Source organism: Marmota flaviventris, chromosome 13 (assembly GCF_047511675.1).
Source record: "Marmota flaviventris isolate mMarFla1 chromosome 13, mMarFla1.hap1, whole genome shotgun sequence".
Taxonomy (NCBI): Eukaryota; Metazoa; Chordata; class Mammalia; order Rodentia; family Sciuridae; genus Marmota; species Marmota flaviventris.
In genome coordinates, this window is record NC_092510.1 from 4,858,885 (window position 1) to 4,864,449 (window position 5,565).

General features: G+C 35.3%; 1 non-coding gene across 1 annotated transcript; it reads left to right on the forward strand.

Moving 5' to 3' along the window:
- The first annotated feature begins 1,388 nt into the window (after positions 1 to 1,388).
- LOC139701656 (U6 spliceosomal RNA) lies at positions 1,389 to 1,495 on the forward strand. The gene has a single exon (XR_011704214.1). It is a non-coding gene; the product is annotated as a U6 spliceosomal RNA (small nuclear RNA).
- Positions 1,496 to 5,565: the final 4,070 nt, after the last annotated feature.

Genomic DNA, 5,565 nt, shown 5'->3' on the forward strand with positions numbered 1-5,565 from the left:
TTTGGGTTAGTGTTAAAGTTAGGTTTAGTGTTAGGTTGAGTGTTATGGTTACGGTTAGGGTTAGTGATAGGGTTAGGGTTAGGTTTAAGGTTAGTATTAGGTAAGGGTTTAATTTATTGTTAGGGCACTGGTTAGGATTAGGTTAAGGGTTAGTTTTAGAACTAGGGTGAGGATCAGGGTTAGGGATCTGGTTAGGTTTAGGGTTATTTTAAGAGTTAGGATTAGGGTAAGGATTAGGGTGTTAGTTATAGGGTTAGTGTTAGGGTTAGGGCTATGGTTTTTGCTAGGTTGAGGTTAGGATTAGGGTTTGGTTTAGGGTTAGAGTTAGGGTTATGGTTGGATTAGTATTAGAGTTAGTGTTAAGGTGAGGGTTAGGGTTAGTGTTAGGGTTAAAAATATGCTTACACTAAGGGTTAGGGTGCGAGTTAGGTTTAGTGTTATGGTAAGGGTTAGGGTTAGGGTTAAGAATATGGTTAGGCTAAGTGTTAGGGTTAGGGTTAGTGTTAGGTTTGGGGTTATGTTTAGGGTTAGAATTAGTGAAAGGATTAGGATTGGGGTTAGATTTATTGTTAGGGTTGAGTTTAGGGTTAGGGTTAGTGTTACAGTTGGAGTTAGTTTTAGGTTTAGGGTTAGGATTAGGGTCAGTGTTAGGGTTAGTGTTAGGGTTAGGGTTAGACTTAGGATTCATGTTAGAGTTAGGGTTATGTTTTGTATAAGGGTTAGTGTTAGGGTTAGGGTTAGTTTTTGGGTTGGGTATAAGGTTAGGTTTAGGGTTAGTGTTAGGGTTAGGTTAGTGTTAGGGTTATTTTTAAGGTTAATTTTAGGGTTAAGTTTAGGGTTAGGGCTAATGTTAGGTTTAGAATTAGTGTTTGTGTTAGGGTGATGGTTATGGTGAGTGTTAGGTTTATGGTTAGAGTTAGGATGAGGGACAGGGTTAGGGTTAGGTTTAGTGTTAGTGTTTGTGTTAGGGTTAGCATTAGGATTTATTATACTGTCAGGATTAGGGATAGGTTTAGAGTTAGTTGTAGGGTTAGGGTTAGGTTTAGGGTGAGTGTTATGATTAGTGTTAGTATAAAGATTAGTGTTAGAGTTTGGGTTAAGATTAGTGACAGGGTTAGGGTTAGGGCTAAGTTTAGTGTTAGGTTTAGGTTTAGGGTTAGTGTTACTGTTAGGGTTAGGGTTGGAAATACTGTTATTGTTAGTGTTAGGGGTATGGTTAGTGATAGGGTTAGGGATAGTTTTAGGTTTAGTGTTAAGGTGAGGGTTAAATTTAGATTTAGTGTTACAATAAGTGTTAGGATAAGGATTAGAATTAGGGTTAGGGTAAATATTAGGGTTAGGTTTAGGTTTAGGTTTAGGGTAAGTTTTAGAGTTAAGTATAAGGTTAGGTGCTCACTTCGGCAGCACATATACTAAAATTGGAATGATACAGAGAAGATTAGCATGGCCCCTGTGCAAGGATGACATGCAAATTCATGAAGCGTTCTATATTTTTATAAAAGAAAGTCAAACAATAAATTTAGAAATGAAGGAAACTATAACCCAAATTAAAAACTCAATTGAGAGTATCACCAACAGAGTGGAGCAAGTAGAAGCCAGAACGTCAGATAATGAAGACAAAATATATCATCTTGAAAAGAGTCTAGCCAACTCAGGAAGGCTGGTAAAAAAATCACTAGAAAAACATCCAAGAGATATGGGATAACATAAAAAAATACAAACTTAAGAGTCATCGGGATAGAGGAAGGCATAGAGGTTCAAACCAAGGAAATGGACAACCTGTTAAATGAAATAATTATAGAAAACTTTCCAGACATAAAAAAGGAAATGGATGTACAAATTGTAGATACATACAGGACACCGAGCATACAAAATCACAGTAGACCAACGCCAAGACACATTGTTATGAAGATATCCAATATACAGAACAAAGAGAAAATATTAAAAGCTTCAAGAGAAAAGAGGCAGATTACATTCAGGGGTAAACCAATAAGGTTTACAACAGATTCTTCATCACTACGCTGAAAGCGAGAAGATCCTGGAACAACATATTTCAAACTCTGAAAGACAATGGATGCCAACCAAGAATTTTGTACCCAGCAAAATTAAGCTTCAGGTATGACAACGAAATAAAAATCTTTCATGATAAACAAAAGTTAAAAGAATTTGCAGCCAGAAAACAAGCATTGCAAAGCATCTTGAGCAAAACACTACATGAGGAAGAAATGAAAAACAATAACCAAAACCAACAGTGGGAAGTACCTCAGTAAGCCAGAGAGCAGGGGGAAAGCTAATCATGGAGAAACAAACCAAATTTTACAAAAAAGATAAGTAATCAAACATGGGTGGAAATACAAATAATATATCAATAGTAACTCTAAACGTAAATGGCTTAAACTCACCAATAAAGCGACATAGGCTGGTAACATGGATTAAAAAAAACAAATCCAACAATATGCTGCCTCCATGAGACACATTTGATTGGAAAAGACATACACAGGCTGAAGGTGAAATGTGGGGAAAAAAACATACCATGCACACGGTCCTCGTAAGCAAGCAGGGGTGGCCAACCTCATATCGAATAAAATCGACTTCAAGATTAAGTTAATCAAAAGGGATAAGGAAGGACATTATATACTGTTAAAAGGAACCATTCACCAACAAGACATAACAATTATCAATATTTATGCACCAAATAATGGTGCTGCGACATTCATAAAACAAACTCTCCTCAAGTTCAAGAATCAAATAGACCACACCACAATAATTATGGGTGACTTCAACACTCCTCTCTCACCATTGGACAGATCCTCCAAACAAAAGTTGAATGAAGAAATAATAGCCTCAATATCACAATCAATAACCTAGACTTAACTGATATATATATAGAATATATCAATCATCATCAAGTGGATATACTTTTTTCTCAGCAGCACATGGATCCTTCTCAAAAATAGACCATATATTATGCCATAGGGCAACCCTCAGTAAATATAAAGAGGTGGAGATAATACCATTCATTCTATCTGATCATAATGGAATGAAACTGGAAATCAATGATAAAAGAAGGAAGGAAAAATCATACATCTCATGGAAAATGAAAATGAAAATGAACAATATGTTACTGAATGATCAATGGGTTACAAAAGACATAAAGGAGGAAATCAAAAAATTCTTAGAGACAAATGAAAATACAGACAGAACATATCAGAATCTATGGGACACATGAAAGCAGTTTTAAGAGGAAAATTAATTGCCTGGAGGTCATTCCTCAAAAAAAGGAAAAACCAACAAATATGTGAGCTCACACTTCATCTCAAAGCCCTAGAAAAGGAAGAACAAAACAACAGCAAATATAGCAGAACAAGAAATAATTAAAATCAGAGTGGAAATCAACGGAATTGAAACAAAAGAAACTATTGAAAAAATTGACAAAACTAAAAGTTGGTTCTTTGAAAAAAATAAATAAGATTGACAGACCCTTAGCCATGCTAACAAAGAGAAGAAGAGAGAGAACTCAAATTACTAACATACGAGATGAAACAGGAAATATCACAACAGATGCTACAGAAATACAGAAGACAATTAGAAGTTATTTTGAAACCCTATATTCTGATAAAATAGAAGATAGTGAAGACATCGATAAATTTCTTAAGTCATATGATTTGCCCAGACTGAATAAGGAGGATACACACAATTTGAACAGACCAATACCAATGGATGAAATAGAAGAAACAATCAAAGGACTACCAACCAAGAAAAGCCCAGGACCGGATGGGTATACAACGGAGTTTTACAAAACCTTTAAAGAAGAATTAAAACCAATACTTTTCAAGTTATTTCAGGAAATATAAAAAGAGGGAGCTCTTCCAAATTCATTCTATGAGGCCAACAACACCCTAATTCTGAAACCAGACAAAGACACCTCAAAGAAAGAAAACTACAGACCAATATCTCTAATGAACCTAGATGCAAAAATTCTCAATAAAATTCTGGCAAATCGGATACAAAAACACATCAAAAAAATTGTGCACCATGATCAAGTAGGATTCATCCCTGGGACGCAAGGCTGGTTCAATATACGGAAATCAATAAATGTTATTCACCACATCAGTAGACTCAAAGATAAGAACCATATGATCATCTCAATAGATGCAGAAAAAGCATTCGACAAAGTACAGCATCCTTTATGTTCAAAACACTAGAAAAACTAGGGATAACAGGAACTTACCTCAACATTGTAAAAGCTATCTATGCTAAGCCTCAGGCTAGCATCATTCTGAATGGAGAAAAATTGAAGGCATTCCCTCTAAAATCTGGAACAAGACAGCGATGCCCTCTATCACCACTTCTATTCAATATAGTCCTCAAAACACTGGCCAGAGCAATTAGACAGACAAAAGAAATTAAAGTCATAAAAATAGGAAAAGAAGAACTTAAATTATCACTATTTGCAGGTGACATGATTCTATACCTAGAAGACCCAAAAGGGTCTACAAAGAAACTACTAGAATTAATAAATGAATTCAGCAAAGTGGCAGGATATAAAATCAACACACATAAATCAAAGGCTTTCCTGTATATCAGCAACAAAACTTCTGAAATGGAAATGAAGAAAAACACCCCATTCACAATATATTCAAAAAAATATAAAATAAAATACTTGGGAATTAACATAACAAAAGAGGTGAAAGACTTATACAATGAAAACTACAAAACCCTAAAGAGAGAAATAGAAGAAGATCTTAGAAGATGGAAAAATATACCCTGTTCATGAATAGGCAGAACTAACATCATCAAAATGGCGATATTACCAAAAGTTCTCTATAGGTTTAATGCAATGCCAATCAAAATCCCAAAGGCATTTCTTGTAGAAATAGAGAAAGCAATCATGAAATTCATATGGAAAAATAAAAGACCCAGAATAGCAAAAGCAACTCTAAGCAGGAAATGTGAATCAGGTGGTATAGCGATACCAGATTTCAAATTATACTACAGAGCAATAGTAACAAAAACAGCATGGTACTGGTACCAAAACAGGCGGGTGGACAAATGGTACAGAATAGACGACACAGAAACTAACCCACAAAGTTAAAACTATCTTATATTTGATAAAGGGGCTAAAAGCATGCAATGGAGGAAGGATAGCATCTTCAACAAATGGTGCTGGGAAAAATGGAAATCCATATGCAACAAAATGAAACTGAATCCCTTTCTCTCACCATGCACAAAAGTTAACTCAAAGTGGATCAAGGAGCTTGATATCAAATCAGAGACTCTGCATTTGATAGAAGAAAAAGTTGGCTCCGACTTACAGACTGTGGGGTCCGGCTCCAAATTTCTTAATAGAACACCCATAGCACAAGAGTTAATAACAAGAATCAACAAATGGGACTTACTTAAACTAAAAAGATTTTTCTCAGCAAGAGAAACAGTAAGAGAGGTAAATAGGCAGCCTATATCATGGGAACAAATTTTTACTCCTCACCCTTCAGATAGAGCCCTAATATCCAGAGTAAACAAAGAACTCAAAAAATTAAACAATAAGATAACAAATAACCCAAT